A 22,192-nucleotide genomic window follows, 5' to 3' on the forward strand; every position below is an offset into this window, starting at 1 on the left:
GGATGTGGCTAACATCTCCAATCCATTAACTTTAGGTAATGGGATTACACTTGATAATGTGGGTGGGTCTCATACATTCATTTGTAGGACCTAAGAGCAAAACCTGAGTTTTCCTGGAAAAGAAGAAATTCTGTCTCAAGAATGAGCATAAACTCCTTGCTGAGTTTCCAGACTGCTGGCCTAACCTACAGGTTTTGAATTTCTAATCCTCTGACTGAAAAACAGTGCATCAATAACTGTTAATGTTCAACCCATTTTCACATATCTATTGAACATTTATATTTTCTCTTTTTTTTTCATTTTGTACTGTGGTCCTGTCCCATATTTCCCTTTGAGAGTTATAAGTCTATAAAGAGAAAATTTAATCATGTTTATATGGACTATCTTTAACATTTTTTTTTTTTACTTTTCTTAAAGCCTTTACTGAGACATGATTGAAAACTTTACAGCTACACATGGAAAAATAAGACATGGCCACAATCAAGTGTAGACAAGCTAACCAGAGAGCTTAAATGCCATGTCAGCTAATGGAGAAGCCAAAGAATTGGGAGTGAGAGCTGTAGGGCTGAGAAATGGGTACTAATATTCTTCTACTTCTTCCTCACCCTCTCCTTCAACAGAATCCACACCAAACTCCTCACAGTCCTTCTCAAGGGCAGCCATGTCCTCACGGGCTTCAGAAAACTCTCCTTCCTCCATCCCTTCACCCACGTACCAGTGAACAAAGGCACACTTGGCATACATCAGGTCAAACTTGTGGTCCAGGTGAGCCCGGCCCTCAGCAATGGCTGTGGTGTTGCTCAGCATGCACACAACTTGCTGAACCTCGGTCAGGTCTCCACCAGGAACCACAGGGGGAAGCTGGTACTTAATGCCGACCTTGAAGCCAGTGGGACACCAGTCCACAAACTGGATGGTGCGCCTGGTCTTAATGGCGGCCATGGCAGCATTGACGTCTTTGGGAACCACATCACCACAGTACAATAGGCAGCAAGCCATGTATTTACCGTGTGAAGGTTGCATTTCACCATCTGATTGGCCGGCTCAAAGCAAGCATTGGTAATCTCTGCTACAGAAAGCTGCTCATGGTAGGCTTTCTCAGCAGAGAATGACAGGGGCATATGTGGCTAGAGGAAAGTGGATGTGGGGATAGAGCACCAGGTTGGTCTGGAATTCTGTCGGATCTACATTCAGGGCATCATCAAACCTGAGGGAAGCAGTGATGGAGGACACAATTTGGCTAATAAGGTGGTTAAGTTTGGTGTAGGTTGGGTGCTCAATATCGAGATTTCTAAGACAGATGTCATAGATGGCCTCACTGTCTACCATGAAGGCACAGTCTGAGTGCTCCTGGGTGGTGTGGGTGGTGAGGATGGAGTTGTAGGGCTCGACCACAGTGGTGGACACCTGGGGGCTGGGTAAATGGAGAACTCCAGCTTGGACTTCTTGCCATAATCAACAGAAAGGCGTTCCATCAGCAGAGAGGTGAACCCAGAAATGGTTCTCCCACCAAAGCTGTGGAAAACCAAGACGCCCTGAAGACCTGTGCACTGGTCAGCCCGTTTGCGAATTCTGTCCAGAACCAGGTTGGTGACCTCTTTGCCAATGGTGTAATGCCCACAGGCATAGTTATTGGCAGCATCTTCCTTGCCTGTGATGAGCTGCTCAGAGTGGAAGAGCTGGCAGCAGGTGCCAGTGCGAAGTTCATCAATGACTGTGGGTTCTAGGTCTACAAACACGGCCCTGGGCACATGCTTGCCAGCACTGGTCTCACTGAAGAAGGTGTTGAAGGAGTCATCTCCTCCCCCAGTGTTTTTGTCACTTGACATCTGGCCATCGGGCTGGATGCCATGTTCCAGGCCGTAGAGCTCCCAGCAGGCATTGCCAATCTGGACACCAGCCTGGCCGATGTGGATGGAGACGCACTCACACATGGTGCCTACGGGATGGAAGGCAAAGACGACAGGAACAGACATGGTTACCTGGTTACCATCCCTGACAAGCTAAGAGGCAAGGTAAGCAATGCACTTTCTTTAACCTTTTATCACATTTTATTCTTGGGTCTTTATTTTTACTTTGTTCGTTTTTTAAATGTAGAGAAATATTTAAAATTTTTGGTTAAATTTATCAAATTTTCACCTTGTTTCTGTATAGATTTTGCATTTGGTGTTGTATTTATCAAGTTTTTCCCTACTCCATGAATGTGTGAACATTTACCTACTATTTTTTTTTAAGATTATTTATTTATTCCTCCCCACCCCGCCAGCCTGTTGTTTGCGCTCGCTGTCTGCTCTCTGTGTCCATTCTATGTGTGTTCTTCTGTGTCTGCGTGTCTTCTCTTTAGGCAGCACTGGAAACGATCCTGGCACTTTCCGGAGTGGGAGAGAGGTGATCATTCTCTTGTGCCACCTCAGCACCCCGATCTGTTGCGTCTTTTATTGTCTCTACTCTTGGTCTCTTTTTGCTGCATCATCTTGCTGTGCCAGCTTTCTGTACGGGCCAGCACTCCTGTGTGGGCCAGTTCTCCACTTAGCCCAGCTTGCCTTCACCAGGAGGCCCTGAGTATCGAACCCTGAACCTCCTATATGGTAGACGGGATCCCAGTTGCTTGAGCCACATCTGCTTTCCCCTACTATTTTTTTAATGCATTTTTATATTTAAAGTATTTTAACCAATTTGGAATTCATTTTGCCATCAGACTGCCACTGCAAACTGGTGGCCTAGTCTGGATTTGGCCTGCAGATTGTTTTGCTTTTTCGCACAATTTTTTTTTTTTAATATATTTTTAATCTATACACACACAGTGTTTTTAAAATGTTTGGAGTGGCTGCTGTGGTGGATTGGCCCACTTTCTGGTGGTGTGGACCTATTGTAAACAGGACCTCTTCAGGATGGTGCTCGAGTTAAATGTGCCTTTACAGGCAGAGTGAGAGTCTGATGGAGAGAGAGGCCAGGAGGCTGTCGTGGGCCTTGCCGTGGACAGAAAAGCCAAGGACCAAGGATGTCCAGCAGCCAGCCCAAGAAAGCCGTGGTCCTTGGGGGAGAAAGCATCTCCTTGCTGAAACCTCATTTTGGATTTCTTCTAGGCTCAAAACTAAATTCCCATTGTTCAAGCAAACCCACTGGGTAATATTCGTTTTAGCAGTTGGGAAACCAGAGCAGTTACCAGCAACTTAAAATTGGGAGATTTCATATAAAAATGCCAATTTCTCATAAAAAGCATGTAGAAATGTGAGCCCTCCTGTTAGTTTGGAGCCTGGCTCGGCTGGTACCTGCTGCTTTCTCTGCAGGGAGAAGTGCTCCCAGTTCACAAGCTTCCTATGGGTAAGAGAGAACAACTGTTTTTTTTTTGTTTTCTGTTTTCTTTTTGTTCTAGATAATAAGCTCATCCCAATGCCAAATCTCTGAAGATATGAACTGCAGCTTTTATCATCTACTTTCTACCCATATAGCAGTTGAATCTATTTTGGGGCTTTCTATTCTGATCCTCTAATCTGTCGAACTAGTCTCTTATCACAGTTTGACTTATGGCAGTTTAAAAATATAATGTAAAATCTCCCTGGGCAAGTAGGTGATCAAAGTTTCTTTTAGTACTGAAATTTTATCAATTAGAACTAGTGAATTTAACAGAAGTAAATACTGATTTTGCTTAATAGACTTGGAAAGGTGAATTCAACCACTTTTCCCATTAAAAATGTTACTTTTCTAGTTATGAATTGGTTTCCCATTACTAGTTTCTTCTACATAGATAAAATGATTTAAGTAATCTGTAGCAATTTGATATTATTTATGAATTCCAAAAGTAGATATTGGATTATGTTTGTAAACTGGTCTTTTCCTCTGGGCTTATTAGATTATATTGGATTCAGAGGTTTCACTTTTACTTGATTAAATGTTTAAGGCTCTGACGGGACACTTCAGCAGGACATTGAGTCCCCGCCCCCTTGGTGGGTGAGACCACACAGGGAAACTGCACGGCAGAGAAGGGAGTTTGGAGTTTTGATATTGGAGCCCCAGGAAGTAAACACACAGAGAACAGAGAAGCTGAGCTCCGAGAGAGACAAACCCCAGGAAAGAGACAAGACTTGTCCTAGGCTGTAGCTGACATTGGGAGAAGCTGGGACCACAGAGCCTTGGGAGGAAGAGGAAGCCTGAACCTTCCCAGAGCAGCCATCTTGCCCCAACACGTGGTGACAGACTTTGGTGAGGGAAGTAACATACGCTCTATGGCCTGGTAACTGTAAGCTACTATCCCAAATAAATACCCTTTATAAAACCCAACAGATGGGAAATGGACTTTGGCCCAGTGGTTAGGGCGTCCGTCTACCATATGGGAGGTCCGCGGTTCAAACCCCGGGCCTCCTTGACCCGTGTGGAGCTGGCCATGCGCAGTGCCGATGCGCGCAAGGAGTGCCGTGCCACGCAAGGGTGTCCCCCGCGTGGGGGAGCCCCACGCGCCAGGAGTGCGCCCGTGAGGAAAGCCGCCCAGCGTGAAAAAGAAAGAGCAGCCTGCCCAGGAATGGCGCCGCCCACACTTCCCGTGCCGCTGACGACAACAGAAGCGGACAAAGAAACAAGACGCAGCGAATAGACACCAAGAACAGACAACCAGGGGAGGGGGGGAAATTAAATAAATAAATAAATCTTTAAAAAAAAAAAAAACCCAACAGATTTCTGGTACTTTGCATCAGCACCCTTTTGGCTGACTAATATATAAGCCATCTCAGTATTAATATCATTGGTCATCTGAAAACTATATGGCATTAGGGCATGGAAGCCATTTGTCAGTCTTCATTAAAATGTATGTGTGAATGTCCTATTCCTTGTAGGAAAGCATGACCTTGAATTTTGTGTGCACAAAATATGAATTGATAGAAAAAGGAAGGGAAGCATATCTGTGGATCTTAAAGTATGTTTAAAAATGATTAATTTATGATAAGGTTCAGAAAAGCCTTTTATTTAAATTTTAAATTTTTTTAATTGTTTATTTTGACTTAATTCTAGATTTTAGGAGGTTGCAAGGAACCGTATAGAGAGGTCCTGCACGCCCTTCCCCCAGCCACCCCCAAAGTCACTATCATACATAACTATCATATAGTGTCATCCAGGAAATTGACATTGGTGTAATCCATCAACTCTCACGACTGTATACACGCTCATTGTGTGTGTTTAGCTTAATGTGATTTTATTGCATATAATTTTATTATGAATTAAGGTGCTATGAACATTCATGTGCAAATTCCTGTGTGACAAAGAAGCTTTCGTTTCTTTGGAATGGATGTCCAAGATTGCAATTTTTGGGCTGTGTGGTGAATCCATGTTTAGTTTTTTTTTTTTAAAAGATTTATTTTTATTTATTTAATTCCCTTCCCCTCCCCCCGTTGTCTGTTTTCTGTGTCTTTTTGCTGCGTCTTGTTTCTTTGTCCGCTTCTGTTGTCGTCAGCGGCACGGGAAGTGTGGGCGGTGCCATTCCTGGTCAGGCTGCTCCCTCCTTCGCACTGGGCGGCTCTCCTTACGGGGCGCACTCCTTGCGCGTGGGGCTCCCCTACGCGGGGGACACCCCTGCGTGGCAGGGCACTCCTTGCGCGCATCAGCACTGCGCATGGGCCAGCTCCACACGGGTCAAGGAGGCCCGGGGCTTGAACCGCGGACCTCCCATGTGGTAGACGGACGCCCTAACCACTGGGCCAAAGTCCGTTTCCCCTCCATGTTTAGTTTTGAAAGTTATTTTCCCGAGTGGCTTACAGAAAAGTCTTGTATTGAAAGTAAAATAACTCTATGCTCATGCTTCCATTTCCTTAAAATATTGTTATTTGTTCTCTGCTTAAAGGTAATTTATGTCTAAGAGGTAACAGAAATACAAATTAAAAAAAAATCTATTCTGCCCCCCATTGTTGTTTGCACTTGCTGTCTGCTCTCTGTGTCCATTTGCTGTATTCTTCCGTGTCTGCTTGTCTTCTTGTCTTTCTCTTTAGGAGACACTGGGAACTGATCCTGGGACCTCTGGTGTGGGAGAGAGGCCCTCAATTGCTTGAGCCACTCAGCTCCCTTGTCCGCTGCGTCTCTCACTGTCTCTCCTCTGCATCTCCCTCTGTTGTGTCATCTTGCTGCACCAGCTCTCTGTGGTGTGGGATGCTAGCTCTCCATGGCACCGACCAGCTCACTTTCACCAGGAAGCTCCAGGGAGGCGAACCTGGGGCCTCCCATATGGTAGACAGGAGCCCAATCGCTTGAACCACATCTGCTTCCCGACAAATTTTATATTATTCATTATTTGTAAAGTCTTTGCAGCTCTGTCTTCATTTTCTATTGCTCTATTTACAGTTTTTAGCATTCATTTTCTCAGTAATTTTTTATCCATCCATTCTTTGATGGTGACCTCTCATCTCTTGGAAAATCAGGTCACATATGTGCTGAGCCTAATGTAGGGGATTCTTGTGCAAGTGATTTCTAGGTTTTGGCTGTTAAAGATAAAGCTACTATGAAGCTTATTACTGTATGCTTATTACCTATGAGCACAGAATAATAGCATATCCCCAGATAGATTACGGGAGTCAAGTCTATTACAGCGTTTTAGCAGGAATACGTATGATCATATTTTAAAAATTCCCAGACTATTAATTTAAGTAGTCAATATACAATTATGATGTACCTTTAAAATAATTTTAGCTGTAGCTCTGCGTACTCTTCTGGGCATGAATTTACCTTCTTCCTCTTGTAGGTTCAGAATTCTTATCATTTTTCCTAATCAATTCAGCAGACAACAGTGAAATTAATATTTGCTTTATGCACCTTTTATCTCTTGCTCTGATTTTGATTATGACAGTGAAATTGTGTGATTGATATAATTTGAATAATTCAGTTATAATAGAATTAGTTCAATTAATCTGACCTTATTTATATGCACAGACTGGTGATAATGTGGGGAAACTTTTTAGAAGAACAATTGAAAAGATGAATAATTAATTCAGATTATTTTTTCTCCAATCAAATACATCTTTTTTTTTTTTTTCAGGAGATACTGGGGATTGAATCCAGGACCTCATACATGGCAAGCAGGTGCCCAACTACTGAGCTACATCCACTCCCCTCCAGTGAAGTACATCTTTAAATAAAAGTCCCAAAATTACAGTTGTGAGTGGCCATGGTATAAAATACTCTTTCTTAGACTTGGTGGTAGGTTATGTTGCAGGTCATGATCCCAATTCTCTATTTTCATCTGACAGCATCCACAAGGCTGGAATTTTTGACACCATGGGCAAGAGGTATCCTAAAACAACAAAATAGATAGAGGGAACCTTTTTTGGAGCATCTATGTGCCCAGTCTGGTAAAAGCCTGGTGTGTGTGTGTGTTTTGTTTGTTTCTTTGTTTGCTTATTTTTCTTTTTTTACTTTATGTTGTAAATTTAATTATTAAAAATTTAAGCAATTAAAAACTAAAAAAGAAAACACAGTTGAATAAAAACATACATTTCTCAATTAAATGTAAATAAAATAAAATAAAATAAAATACTCTTTCTTCATTGCACTTAACTCTGTAAACATGACCAGGCAAGGAGCTTCAATTCTGCAACATTGGTCACATGCCCTAGTAAAATAAGCCTAAGCACACCTTTCTTCCTGTTGGTATCCAGCAGTGTGGCTTATTTTAGCTCTTCTTGTATTTGTGAAAATTATTCAGAAATATGTACATTCACATTTAGAGGCATAATGTGATGAACTACATGCTAATTACCTAACTACTCCTTCACATTTTTGAGGCTTCTTTTTTTCAAATAGATCTGGCACTGATCTTGAGCACTTTTCTGCCTGCTCTTCTAGGAAACAATTTTGCTTTTTCTTACCTTATTGCAGTCCTAGCAATTTATTCCAAAAAGTTGGACCTTAAAAATACCAGCAGGAGGCATGGGTGCTACCCCTGTAGAGAGCCTCAAAAAGGACCCCAAGTTTTCCAAAGCAATGAATGTCATGGGACAAAAACACTTTCCGATTCAGCTTTTCATAATTTCTATCCCAGAGACTTCTCTGCTTTTATTCGGCTTTTGAGCTTCTCAGTTAAAACTTCAGAGGGCTTAGAGCTGAGTTTTGTTGTACAACTGCTTCAAGGAACTTAAAGCTTTGGGCATCTTTGAGGGAACTTTTGTAGAGAGGCTCATCTGAACTCAGGCCAAAGGCCCAGTTAGCCTTGGTCTGGAACAAAAATTTCTCTCAGGGTTTTCAGTTTGGAGTCAATTCTTGGGAGGTCATTGATGGGTTTAAAGTGGAAGAGGCTCTTAAACTCACCGGAGTGTTTCCTGAGGGTTGGCTCTGTGGCAGGGCAGGGTTTCTATTTTGGATGAAAGGCAAATGTTCTACAGCATTTAAATTAGCCTGTGCTCTCAGAGTCAATTGCAGACAAAGATATTTTAGGAAATTTCATGAATGTGGGGATTCTTAATCAAGGTTTATGAGGGACTTGAGGAGTGTATAAGATCACCTCAACCTTTGCTTTGCAAAAGGTACAGTTTTCTGGGGCAAAAGATTTGTGACTCCTAAAGTAATAATTAATAATTCTGATTGGAGTCCACAGGCATGTTCTGAAGGGATGTGAAATGTAAATGAGAATATTTTAAATTTGTGGATTTATTCAGATAATTTAAACATCCAATGGGCTCATTCATGGTTATCTGAGTGGTTTCTTTATGTACCAGTACTACCGTTCAGTTTTAGCTTCTGTGTCTGAAATTGTGTTTTTAATTAAGTTGACACTCAACGATCATAGAGTGTGGCATCATTTAACTTCTAATGTAGTGTTTCTCTAGGTGGCGGTGGCAATATTCTAGGTTGGCCTGTGAATTCTCAGGTTTGAGTGATTAATTGGTTCAATAGCTATTTTAAAATATCTACTACATCCCTCAAATTGTTCCTACTACTGAATACAAAGATGAACGAGGCTCAGTCTTTGTCCCCAACGAGTTTTTGTTATTGCAGGGACTAGCAAGTCTGAAATCCACAGGGCAGGCAGAAGATGACGTTGCAATCTTGATGCAGAATTTCTTCTTCTTAGGAGAGCCTCCGTTTTTGCTCTTAAGACCGTCAACTGATTGGATGAGGTCCCCCAGCATTACTGAACGTCCAGGGCTTGTACATAGCACATCTACAAAAGACCTTCACAGCAACACCTGGAAGTGTGTTTGGTTCAATAACTGGCTACTGTAGACTAGCCAAGAGGATGCACAAAATTGACCACTGTGCCAACGACGACATTAGAAAGTATGTAAGAGTACTTTGAAAACCCAGCGAGGACTGTGAGAGAGGAGCAAACTGCTCGATTTGGGAGAAGAAAAGAGATGAGGGAGGGCTTCTTAGAGAGCTGTTATTAGCATGAGCTGAAAAAGACACGCAAGCAAGCAGATCGGAGCGGGCACAGGGCATTCCAGCAGAGAGGAAGGAGAGCAGTCTCAGGGGCACGAAAGAGTCCAGTGCCCTGGGAGAACTGCCAGGGACTCTATCTGGATGGAATCTGGGGTGATTTGAATTTTGTGGCCCAGGAAAAAACCATATTCTTAATCTTAATCCATTCTTGTGGCACCATCAAAAATAGGCCTTTTGAAGACATAATTTTTAGTTAAGTTGTGGGTCAACTCAAGGAGATTGAGTTTTAATCCTTTTACTGGAAACTTTATGGGAGAAAGTCATGGGGAAAGCAGGAACTGGAAGTAAGGGAACTGGGAAGAGAGAGGCGAGGACTTGGCCATGGGATGAGAAAGCCAAGGAGCCCGAGATTCACTGGCAGCCAGTCCCAAAACACCACACTCTGCTGGGAGAAAGCATCACCTCGCTGACATCTCAACTTTGGGCTTCTCCCAGACTCAAAACCATGGGCCAATAAATTCCCATAGTTTAAGCCAACTCATTGTATGGTATTGTCATAGCAGCCAGAAAGCTAAGACATGGGGGTAGGAAAGGAGGGTAGGTGGAAGAGAGCGCCAAGGGTCAGATGATGGGGACTTAAGGGGTTTCTAAGTGGTGGACACTAGTAAGTAGTCTTAGACACAAGACCAGCAGGATAAAAATTGTAATTTAGGAAGATAATTTCCAACAGTGTGGAGGATGGATTCGTGGGCCAGTCTGGAGTCACAAAGATGAGTTAGTTATTTATTTAAAAATATTTTCAAACATAACGACTCAATAAAAAAACAGAAGTAAGTATTCAGTGGGGCATGGGGAGTGGTGGGGCATGATGGCGGTAATTGGACTGGAATCTGCAAGCACAGAAAGGAGACCTTTTAGGAGGAGGTGGCCACTGCTGTAGTCGCCTTGATTGCAAGTCTCCTTTTGAGTCTTGGTATCAAAATTAAGTTCACCTGTGACTGAATGAAAGCCCACACTAACAATGCTTCAAATAAGGAGCCTTGCCAGTGAACATAGACAGGGCTGTGTAGGGCAGTATGTTGGCCCCATGCCTTCTTCAGAGGCTCTCCCTCCTTCTCCCTCGTTTCTTACACCCACAACATGTAGATTCCATCCCACAAGGTGGCTGTTCCAGTTCCACCTTCAAATGCTCAGGAAGGAGAGAGGGTGAGTGGGACTTCCTCCTCTCTTTGACGACTTCCGCCCCACCCCCGCAGAATTAGCATACTCCTCTTCTGCTTTTATCACCTGGGCTAGCACTTAGCCAAATGGCCATGCTTACCTGCAAGCAAGGTGGGAAACTTCGTTTTCCTTCTGGGGGTTGTGTTACTGAGGAGGAAGTGGGAAATGAGGACAAACAACAGTCTTTCTCATAGTCCCTCAGTTGCTAGTGCACAAGTAGATCTCCTCTTCCATCATATTTTCTAACTTGGTATTGTTTAATGGTGAGAAAGTGATTAATTTTTGTATACTAGTTCCATGGGTTTTCATCTTCTTGTTATAATTTTTAATTGATTCTGTTTGGTTTTCCCTGTGTACAATCATGTCACTGGAAAATAATTATAAATATGATCTGTTATTTTAAAGTTTTATATTTTGTGCTGCCTTCACTTGCCTAACTTCATTGACTAATAACTCCAGAACAATTTTAATAATAATTCTGGTACCGATATTCTAATTTCTCATTTTAATAGGATTGTGTCCAATATTTCTTCACTAAACATTATGTGTGTGGTGTGTCCTTACATATGTTTAGTTTTTTATATTTGACTATATATAATTATTTTTAAAATTTAAGAATGTTGAGCTTTACCAAATGCCTTACAGCATCTACGCAGTCAAATATCTGATTTTTCTATTCATATGGTAAATTATATTAATATCCTAACAGTAAATAAGTTTTGGCTATGAACTTGATGAACAGTAAACTCATTTTAGTCTATGAACTTCACTTGGTCATATTGCATATTCTTTGAATGTGTTGCTGGATTATGTTCACTAATTATTTATTTAGCTTTCTGCACTGATGTTCAGAATAGAAATTTATCTGGCATGTGTGTGTTTTGTCAGGTTTCTGGAATCAATGCGTTAGAGCCTTCCTGAAGAGAACTTTGGACTTTTGCTTTTATTTAGAGCTGTGGATCGGCTTGAAGAGCACACAAGTGCTGTCCTCTGTATGGGTTTGTAAGCTTTCCCTGTGAAAGAGCCATCCAGTCTGGTGGCCACTGGGTCCCTGGGGAATAACAGGCTGACAATTATGATAATTACTCTTTCTTAATTTTCTGTTTCTTTTGGAGTCTGATTTGGTGACTTCATCATTTATATTTATGTTTTACTGGAATGTCACCCCTTCCATCCAGCTGTTCAAACAGGCTAGAGGTGAGAAGGCATGCCCTCTGAGGCCGATTGTCAAAAAAGACATGACAGTATCAGCAAACACTGATGGGCCCCTGCTGTGATAGCTCCCTCCTGAATCAGAGTGATTTTTTTTTAAAAAGGGCTTTCCCACAGTATTTTCAATTAGTTTGAGAATTCTATCAGCTTTGTCATTATGAAATTGATCTCTATTTGAATCTCAGTTTTTGCTTCTGATGATCTGTGTTTACAGTTCCTCAATTCTAGGTCACTCCATCCTTGAGGAATTTGTATCTATTGTATATGCCTCGTGTGAGCCTATTTCATTCTTTTAATCTAGTTTAGCCTTTGTTCCTAGTTGTAGAAGCAGTTTGATATGCTTTCCCATTTTTTTGGACTTTAAGTTATTGGAGAAAATTGCAATTAAAATCTTGTGAAGGAACACTAATTTCTCTAAAGTATTAAAAGCTATTTGTAAAAATTGCTGGTGAAGTTAGCTAGTGAGCTGCTGAGAGCAAGATGGTGGAGAAGAACTCAAGGACTAATCTACTGTCAGCAGAAGGGCTGGAGAGGGGTCCCAGTTGAGGCTCAGAAAAGTTCCTGTTTATAAGGAAAAGGTTAAAAGTCCAGGTAAGAAAGTAATCCAAAACAACTTATTAAATTGTGTTAACTAAAAATTAATGGAACAGATTAGGTTTTGTGACAGTTCAAAATGTACTAAACGGAAGTGGATTTGGCTCAATGGATAGAGCATCCACCTACCACATGGGAGGTCCAAGGTTCAAACCCAGGTCCTGACCCATGTGATGAGCTGGCCCACACGCAGTGCTGATGCATGAAAGGAGTGCTGTGCCATACAAGGATGTCCCTCGCGTAGGGGAGCCCCACGCGCAAAAAGTGCACCCTGTAATGAGAGCTGACCAGTGCAAAAAAAGTGCAGCCTGCCCAGGAGTGGCACTGCACACACACAGAGCTGATGCAGCAAGATGATGCAACAAAATAAGACACAGATTCCTGGTGCTGCTGACAAGAATATAAGTGGACACAGAAGAACACACAGTGAATGGACACAGAGAGCAGACAACTGGGGGTCGGGGAAGGGGAGAGAAATAAGTTAAAAAATATTTTTAAAAAAGACTACAATTATTTTTTTAAAAATGTACTAAAAATCAAAATTAACTGTAACTAATTATGGGTTACATTAAGGATCTGTGGGGAGGGAAAAACAGAAACATCCTGCTTATTAACTGTGCAAGATGATCACGTGCTTGCGAGCATCTCTGGAGTGACAAGGCTACAGTAGGACAGGGGTGGGCTTGTAGAGGGAGAAGGATGTCCCAGACCCCAGAACTTTCCTAGCCCCCTGCCCTGCGTAGAAAGAGGAGATCCAACATGGTCTCACTAAGGCTTGAAAGTTATGAAGAGACCTCCATGCTGCTAGAGCAACAAACTGTAAATACTCAGCCAGTAAGAGCACTGTCATTAAATAACCTACAAGAAAAATTAAATATGTCCTGGTAGGAATATTCCAATTTGCCTGTCGTGGTTTTGGGAACACATGATACACCTTTCCCACAAATGATGGCGGGAGTCTGAATGGGAGGCTCGGGCAGCGTGGGATGTGGTCGGGGAAGCCCATCCACCTGGCCTGCAGGTGGGGTCACAGTTTATTTCTTAGGAGGGACCAGGATCTGAGCTGGGCTGGGCACTACCCAGGTAAGAATGTACAGTTACTACGCAGTGTAGCAGTGATGGCCAGTCTGCGCACCTGTTTTCTGAGAGGGTGAGCTGGTTGCTCTTAAGGTCAGAGAAAGACTAGACAATACATGAGGTCAGGCATACAGGAACTCAGTTGTTCACCTGAAAGTGGTCAAGGAAACCCTAGCACAGAAAAGTCAAGAACCTTCCAAAGCCACACAGCTGGTGAGTGAGAGCTAGGACTTGCACTCATGCTCCAAACTGCTTCACTGCAAGCTCTCCTTGTCTCACTCCAAGCACAAAAACTGTCAAGACATATGGCAAATGCTCATTAACTTTTTCACTATTATTAAAGTTGGTCTTAAGAAGTGTTCCTTGATTAAGACAACTTTAGTGCCTTTTCCTAATGATAAGAATAATCTTCCCAAAGGAACTGCTTCTACCTCTCTCTCAAATCTGCCTGTTTCTGCCCAGGTCTCCAGGTCTGTTTCCATTGCTCAGCTTATTTCTGTCGCCATTGCTGCAGTGCCTCTAATTCCTCTCCCTGTCTCCAGTCTTGCCCCTTCCATCCTTTCTTCGTGGAGCAGCCAGCCATTTGGTAAAATGCAAGCCGGATTTCATTTGTCTAATTCATTAAGCACCATCTGACGATCAATAAAAATAATTGTGGGATGAATGAATGAATGAATGAATGAATGAATGAGGGAGTGAAATATGATACTTGCCTGGCCACAATTCCTGCTCTGCTAGAGAGTGTCTGGACGAACACTATTACACTAGACTCTCCATCTCATTTATTTACAGCTTCCTTCGCTCACCATTCCCTCTTCCAAGCAATTAATTCTTTCAACATTCCACTTGTTCTATCCAGTGATGTGGCGGACCTTAAAAAGCAAAATAAATAGGAGTATTAGCAGTATGGTTTTAATTGGGTGAAACCACCTTATTGCCTTCACTTTCAAATTGCTCTCAAATTTTAAGTAGATGATTTTAATTAATCCTGGGCTTAATCTCTCTTGGCTAAATGAAAGCTATATATTTTTTTCTTGTAATTTTGTTGCTTATCCAGTATCTGGAAACTTCCACAATCCGCCGCTGTCCCCAGAGCCGTCGTCTTCGTCACCACCGGCCTCTGCCTGAGCCTTGCGCCCTAACCCTCCCCCTGCCTCTCGCCCCGCCGCTCGCGTTGCCAGGAGGAGCGGTGCAGCCGGCGTCTCTCCTCCTTCTCCTTCCCTCCTAGCGGCTGGGGTGGGGGGCTGTGCGCTACCTGGACCCAGGGGTCCCAACAGCCAGGCTTGTAGGGGAGGGGCTGGGCGAGACCGAGGCGGGGGCCATGACAGAGGGGAGTAATGACCCTCGAATTTCCAGCACCCGGTAGTCTGGGTCTCCCGGGTCGAGGAGGGAATGAGGCGGGTGAAGGGAAAGGAAGGGAGCCGTTCAGCCCGCCCAGGAGCCGCAGGCTCACGCCCTGCGCACAGGCCTTCCGAGATGGGGCCCACGCCTGGGTTGGGAGGCCTCATAGGTGAAAGCACCCGCTGCCACTTTTCCTTCCCGCTGTTTCTGTTGCTTCAAAACACACACGTAGCGAAACAGATGTGGCTCAAGCAATGGGGCTCCCGTCTGCCATATAGGAGGGCCAGGGTTCCATGCCCAGGGCCTCTGGGTGAGGGCAAGCTGGCCCGTGTGGCGAGCTGGCCCACACGGAGAGCTGGCCCACACAGGAGTGCAGGAGAGCTGGCCTGCGCAGAGAGCAGACACAGCAAAATGATACAACCAAAAGGGACAAAGAGGAGAGACAGTAAGAGACACAGCAGGCCAGGGAGCTGAAGTGGTACGAGAGATTGAGCGCCTCTCTCCCAGTCTGGAAGTTCCCCGAATCAGTTCCTGGTGCCACCTAAAGAGAAGATAAGCAGACACAGAAGAACACACAGTGAATGGACACAGAGAGTAGACAGTGAAGGCAAAAACGGTGACGGGGTAAGTGGACTCGGCCCAGTGGTTAGGGCGTCCGTCCACCACATGGGAGGTCCGCGGTTCAAACCCCGGGCCTCCTTGACCCGTGTGGAGCTGGCCCATGCGCAGTGCTGATGCGCGCAAGGAGTGCCTGCCACATAGGGGTGTCCCCTGAGTAGGGGAGCCCCACGGGCAAGGAGCGCACCCCGTAAGGAGAGCCGCCCAGTGCAAAAGAAAGTGCAGCCTGCCTAGGAATGGCGCCACACACACGGAGAGCTGACACAGCAAGATGACGCAACAAAAAGAAACAGATTCCCGTGCCGCTGACAACAACAGAAGTGGACAAAGAAGACACAGCAAATAGATACAGAGAACAGATAACTGGGGGGTTGGGGGGAAGGGGGAGAGGAAAAAAACCCAAAAATGGTGACAGGGGGTTCAGGGAGACATAAATAAATCTTTAAAGAGACAATAACAACAACACACATAGATGTACCTTCTGGACCGGTTGATATTGGATAGTATGTCACCAGTCCTCTTTTCACAGTGAACTTGGCTTATAATTTTACAATTAGAGGGAAAGAGGGAGTTTTTCATATGAATACACTTTATTCAGAGTGTAAAATTTACCTCGAGAGGAGTTTAGAAAACACTGGGTGAGGTCACTGGGTGAACACTGGGTGAAGATAAAGGAGTGGAGGCCAGCCAAATGGAGAAAGGAAGAGAAGGTGGGGGCGCGGGGCGGGGGCCGAGGTGGGTCAGTGCCCGACACGGAGTGCCCCTGCTTCAAGGTTTCATCCAAGCCCAAGCATTTAAATCTGTTGGAACTGAAATAAAAATGGTGGATGAACGAAAGTGGACACATTTCATTCGCTCTTCAAATTCTACCTGCGTTTGGTAAGTGGTCTCAGATTGTCACCCCCAGGTCCTCTGACACTGAGCAGTTAGGACTTGGGGCCACCCATAAACGGGGGCAATTCTGTATTTCAGGATCACCGTCTTCACTCCCAAACGTCCATCCCCTTCGGTGCCCCTCTTAGGTTTAGGCTGTCTGCGGGCTCAGATTTTTAAGAAAAATCCTTTAAACTACCACCTGAAAAGATACAATCACTGAGCAGGTCCTAAAAAAATGTTTTACTGTAAAAGGGAGGACATGGAGACCGTCAAGGGAAGGTGGGAGGGAGAGAGCCGTGGATCCCAGTTCTGTCGGTGGTCAGTGAGTGTGATCACACCTCGTCCTCAGGCAGACCTGTTTCTGGGTTTTCACACCCGAACCCCACCAGCGGCTCGAGTTCCTCGTTCTTCTGGTTGGAACTGTGTCCCCACAAACGGTCTGCGGCCGGGCAGGTGGCCTCCTTTGGCAACTGGGTCTCTGAAGGTGTGCGTAGCTGAGATGCGGCTGCTCTGAGCCAACACGACTGGTGTCCTCCTCTTAATAAGAGGCGGGAGAGGACACAGGCAGCCCCGGGGAAGGGGGCCTGGCCATGACAGAGGCAGGGCCGGGCGTGGTGGTCAGCAGCCACGGAACACCAGGGAGGGTGGGAGCCACGGAAGCTGGCCCAGGCAGGGGTGCTGCCCCAGAGCACTGCGGGCGCCGCGTCTGCCGCCACCCGCTTTTAGTCAAGCCTGCGGAAGGGCCAGAGAATACATTACTGGGAAAGCAGACATGACTCAACTGATAGAGCGTCCACCTACCATATGGAGGGTCCAGGGTTTGATATCCCAGGCCTCCTGACCCGTGTGGAGCTGGCCCACGCGCAGTGCTGCTGCACGCAAAGAGTGCTGTGCCACACACGGGTGTCCCCCGAAGGGGAGCCCCACATGCAAGGAGTGTGACTCTCAAGAAGAGCCGCCCAGTTCGAAAAAAGCGCAGCCCGCCCAAGAGTGGCGCTGCACACAGAGAGCTGACACAGCAAGATGATGCAGCAAAAATGAGATGCATTTTCCCGGTGCTGCCTGACAATGCCAGCGGACGCAGAATCACACACAGCAAATGGACACAGGGAGCAGACAACGGGGGGGAAGGGGAGAGCAATAAATAAAATAAATCTTTAAAAAAAAAGAGAGAGAACACATTTCTGTTGTTTTAAGTCACCCAGGTGTGGTCCTTGGTCAAGGGGGCCCCTGGCCACTCTTTCATGACCCTTGGTGTCGGGTTGTGCTGGATCAGGGCAGTTGGGCTCCAGTGACAGTGGGGGCGGAGGGGCACGCTGGCCTTCCAGGGCCCCCACCTCTGTCGGGCCTGGGTGCAACCCCCGGGTGCAGCAGGACCATGGCCATGCGGCTGTGACTGATGGGTGCTGGCGCGGCAGCTGCCTCACCGCGTGGCTGGTGGAGCCACCCGGTGCCACTTTCTTAGACAGAGGAGGCAGCAAGAACGTCTCCCTTGACATGTCAGAAAGCAAAGCCAGCATTTCTTTTCCTCTTGGTGCCGTTTCCGAATCAGGTGTCGCTTAGTTTTGAGTGGGGATAGAATGCTCCTTAGTGCCAGCAGGGGCTTTAATTGAGCAGTCGGGTGTGCCAGGCACACTGCCCAGGGCTCGTCTCCCAGGGACGCAGGGCCAAGCTGGGTGGCAGACGCGCAGGGCGTCGTGGAGGGTGTGCTGTGGCCGTGTCACCCTGATCACGGCAGCGAGCCAAAGGTGTAAATGTGTTCCAGGCAGGGCTGCGGGGACACCAGGCATCCCAAGTTGACGATGAGGGAGAGAGACAAGCAGCTAGGGCGCCTGGCGCAGGAGCGGGAAGGAAGGCGTGGGTTGGGGCCAACACCTGATTTAAAGCACCCACCACCCACCGGCAGGCGTTACCTGGCACAATCTCCAGAGGTTACTCTAGGTGTGGCTCCACAGTGCTTCTAGATCCCTGTTCTCTGGCTTTTCCCTCCTTTTCCTTTTGGTTTTGCTAGAACTCAGCTATGTAACAATGATAAGACAGTGGAGGACTGGCCCTTGTTCAGTTGCCCTGACGGGAGAAGCAATGTTGCTTTCTTCTTGGTTATTTTATTCATCAAGTATTTCCTGAGCCCTTATTTGTGCAAGACATTGTGGAGTAGACAAGCACATACTTGCGGTGCAGGTTCACTGAGAGACACGCAAAGAGCCGGCTGTACTAGAACAATGGATTTGGAAGTTTGAAGCCTGTGAAAATTCTTTTTTCTGGTGGCAAAAAAAAAAAAAATATATATGTATGCTCTGAAAAATATGTTCTCTCTGAAAGAAACTCAAACAATATAAAATACGGAAAATAAAAAAGCGGAACGACCCCATAATCTCGCCATCTCTCCTACCAGATCTAGTCACGGTTATCACAGTATGAACTTAAAAACCTTTTCATATACTTACACAGCTATGTGGGAGGTTTTGAAAAAAATTAAAGAGGACATTAAAAATTAAGAGGGCGTGAAAGTATTGGCATTCAGGTTAAAGAAAACAATCTGAAAAATCTTCCACAATTTTGTTTCATTGTTCCATGAGAAATGATCTTATTTAATTGGAAAACTATTATTGGTGAATTTATCTACGAGATTTGTATCAGGAAGCAGCTCCGGAGAGGTCAGACATGCTTCCTGAAGTCCTGCTGTGATGGATTTTATTTGTCTAAGCTGAGTCCATGAAGCATGCACCTATCCAATCCACTGCAGAGATGGCTCATTCAGGTTTTGTGCAACACAGCGCATATCTCTTTCTAGAACACAACTCTGCCCTGTCCCCTCAAGCTTCAAATCGAAGAGCTAATTTTCCCCAGATCAATAAAGCACATACTTGATGTGACAGCATCTAGCTTTGGAAGGCCTGAAGAAATGGATTGTGATATTATCTTCTACGTGGTGTCACACTTATCCTAGATGGCAGCATGTTCGCTCAGCCATGGTCCTGGATAAACAGGATGCTCAAGATGCAGCACATGTGTGCTCGCGGGCTTACTCTGCAGCCCTCTTTTCCCACCATCACTAGAATGTCTAGAAAATATGAAATACATGGTCTGCAGCTCACTCCTGTCATTTACACCTGCTTCTCCACACCGCTGAGGAATGGAGCACACCTTTTTTGTCTAATGGTTCTGTTTGCCTTTTCTTAACTTTTGGATAATAGTCCATTAGCCAAGCGAAACATCAGTGGTCTTTTCCTTCTTCCAGTTGTGCTCTCTCGCACTCCAGTTTTGGTTTGCGTGGGCAAGACGAAGACCCTGACTTTAGGGTATTTCTTTTCTTTGCACAGTATTTCTCTGAGCAGGGAACATACTTCTTGGGCAACTTTACTATAATCCAGCAACACTGGGGTCTCTATTTTATTTTCCTTTTTAGGAAAAGAAGGTGGGCAAGGGATTCAGCATTGAGCTCAACAGTTAAGGATTAAAGAAGGCATTTGATTCTAAATAGCATCTTCCCCAAACCTGACGTTTCACACTTGAGGAACCTGAAATCCAAGCTGAAGCCAAACGACAGGCAGCTGGTTTGCATGGCAGGGTAGCAAAGCACCTTCTGTCAAGTTCCAAAGTTCTCTCTTCAGAAGATGTCAAGCTGGTAGGTTTCTGCCCCAGCCCTCAACTCCAATTTATTAGGCAGCCATCAGTTTATCATGCTTCTTCATTTGGAGACAGAACTACTAAGTCTTGGTCAAGCCCTATGATTCATTTCCTTACTTTTGAGCAAAGGTCACAGCAGTTCCCATTCAGAGTTCTGCCCACTGCCCCTTTAGAGGGAGAGGGGGCCAGCCTGTGTCCTCTGGACCTGCAGAAGGTTGGGTGTGGCAATGAATCATTAATTCCCTTGTGTCCTTTCCAACTGCACGTGAGCTCCCAGTTGATTAAGTGACGGAGCAAAATGTGGAATGAAGGTTGGCACCAGTCTAGGGAAAAAAAACTACATTTCCTTTTCCACAGTGTAATGTTTATTTGAATTGGCTCACAATAAATAGGAGGTGTAATTGCAACGAACAAAAGAAAAGTGCACTTTGGAGATCTTGCATAGTATAGAAAAGAATTAAAAAGGGCACAGAAATAGAAAAAATTTACATCAGTCTGAGATTTGTGACTTTTTTAGGACGATAAAATTTGCTAGACTAGCTCTTTAGAGTCATTTAGAATTTCAGACCTGGAAGGTACTTTACAAACAACTGATCAACCTTCTTATTTTTGCAGATGAGAAAAAATGAGGTCTTGTTATGTTCGGGGTCAAGTATCTCAATTCCTCCAGTTTTGGCGTTTTAGGGGAATCACAAATCTCGGTTGCCAGTGCCCTGCCGAACTGCCTAAACATGGCGAAGAAGCTGCATCTGCTGGCTGGCAGCTCCCTTTCCTGTGCAGGGTTCAGCCCACCTTCCCAAGGGGCTCAGGGCTGGTCAAAGGGGCAAATGTCCTCCAGAGAATCTGTGATGCCATGGACTCCTCAATTTACCAGGACTTCTCCCTAGATGTCAGTTAAGTTTCCAGGTTAGTTTTGTGCTTCCCAGGGGCTCTAAAGATGCTCCAAGAATTTGAAATGTGAGATGGAGGTGATGTCTAAGACAAATACCTCAAAAGGTAAGAGTGTTATTTTTCTGCTGGAACGTCCTTAAAAGCCCTTTCACGGTCAACCCCGGCATTTGCAGAAGTGTGTCCCCAGGAGCAGGTTTCCTGGGAGATAGATGCTCTGGAGCCAAAGGGAACCACTGCTGGTCAGATGGCCTCCAGCAGCACATTAGCAGATTAAGATCCCTGGGACAGACCTGCTCTGGGGAAGGCTGTCTTCATTTAATACAGCTTTCCAGGTTGATTCAACCATAAAAGTCTTGTAAAGAGCATAACACTGAATTTTAAAGATTTTTTGGAAAACGTTGCTTTAGAGGTAGAATCCAGTCTTATCTTTGACCATGATCTGGAGTTCATCTTCTCTCCTAGTGCTGCCAACAAGAATCAGCCATGCCAAGCAGGCAGGCAGAGTGTAACAAGCTGTCCTTTCTCCTGCCTTGGAGAAACTCTTTTCTTATTATCCAGAATTGCTCAAACTCTTTTCTTATTATCCAGAATTGAACTTCTTGCTTCTGAGTATTTTCAAGGCCAAGCTCAAGCACCCCCCTCTCTGCAAAGCCCTTGCCAGCTTCCTCAGCCCACAAAATATATGTTGCATACTCTGTGCTGGGCTATTTTACGCACTCCAGAAATAGTAACCTAATTAATCATTATAATAATCTGATGAGATAAGCATTATGTATATCACCGTTTTATAGATTGGAAACCTGAAATACAGAGATGTTGAGGTGTCCATGATTGCAAACATAAAAGGTGTTTGGGATGTCTTTGGCATTCAATTAATACTATTTGAATAAATGAGGCTCTTGTGGGGATTAGGTTGGCACCATCTAATAAATGTGTTTGTGTGTGTGTGTTAATGTGTGCTTTAAAAGAGAGTGAAGGCATCTCTTTTTTTTAAAAAAATATTCTCAGAATATTAGGATTCTACTCATTCAGAATTTGCTTAGAATAATTCAAATGGATTTTAATTTGCAGTTGACTTTGGCTTAGCAAGGCAAAATTCTGAATCCTTCCTCTGAGAGAGTATCGATTCATAAGTAAACAAGAATGTAGGGGAATTTTTAAAAGCACTTGAATGTATACTTTGTAGCATTAGCTTTCATGCATGTGCCATATGATGTATACGTCATCCTTACACATTAATTACAACGCACATTTTAAGAGCAGTATCAGTCGGGATTCATCCAGAGCAGCAGAATCCGTAGAAGACATATATGAAAAGATTTATTGCAAGGAAGTGGCTTCGGCAGGTGCGCAGGCTGGTGAGGCAAGTCCCACATCC

General features: G+C 44.7%; 1 pseudogene; it reads right to left on the bottom strand.

Moving 5' to 3' along the window:
• Positions 1–579: 579 nt before the first annotated feature.
• Positions 580–1,934, bottom strand: LOC101421255 (tubulin alpha-1B chain pseudogene; annotated as a pseudogene).
• Between the last annotated feature and the right edge of the window lie 20,258 nt (positions 1,935–22,192).

This window comes from Dasypus novemcinctus, chromosome 16 (genome assembly GCF_030445035.2).
Source record: "Dasypus novemcinctus isolate mDasNov1 chromosome 16, mDasNov1.1.hap2, whole genome shotgun sequence".
Taxonomy (NCBI): Eukaryota; Metazoa; Chordata; class Mammalia; order Cingulata; family Dasypodidae; genus Dasypus; species Dasypus novemcinctus.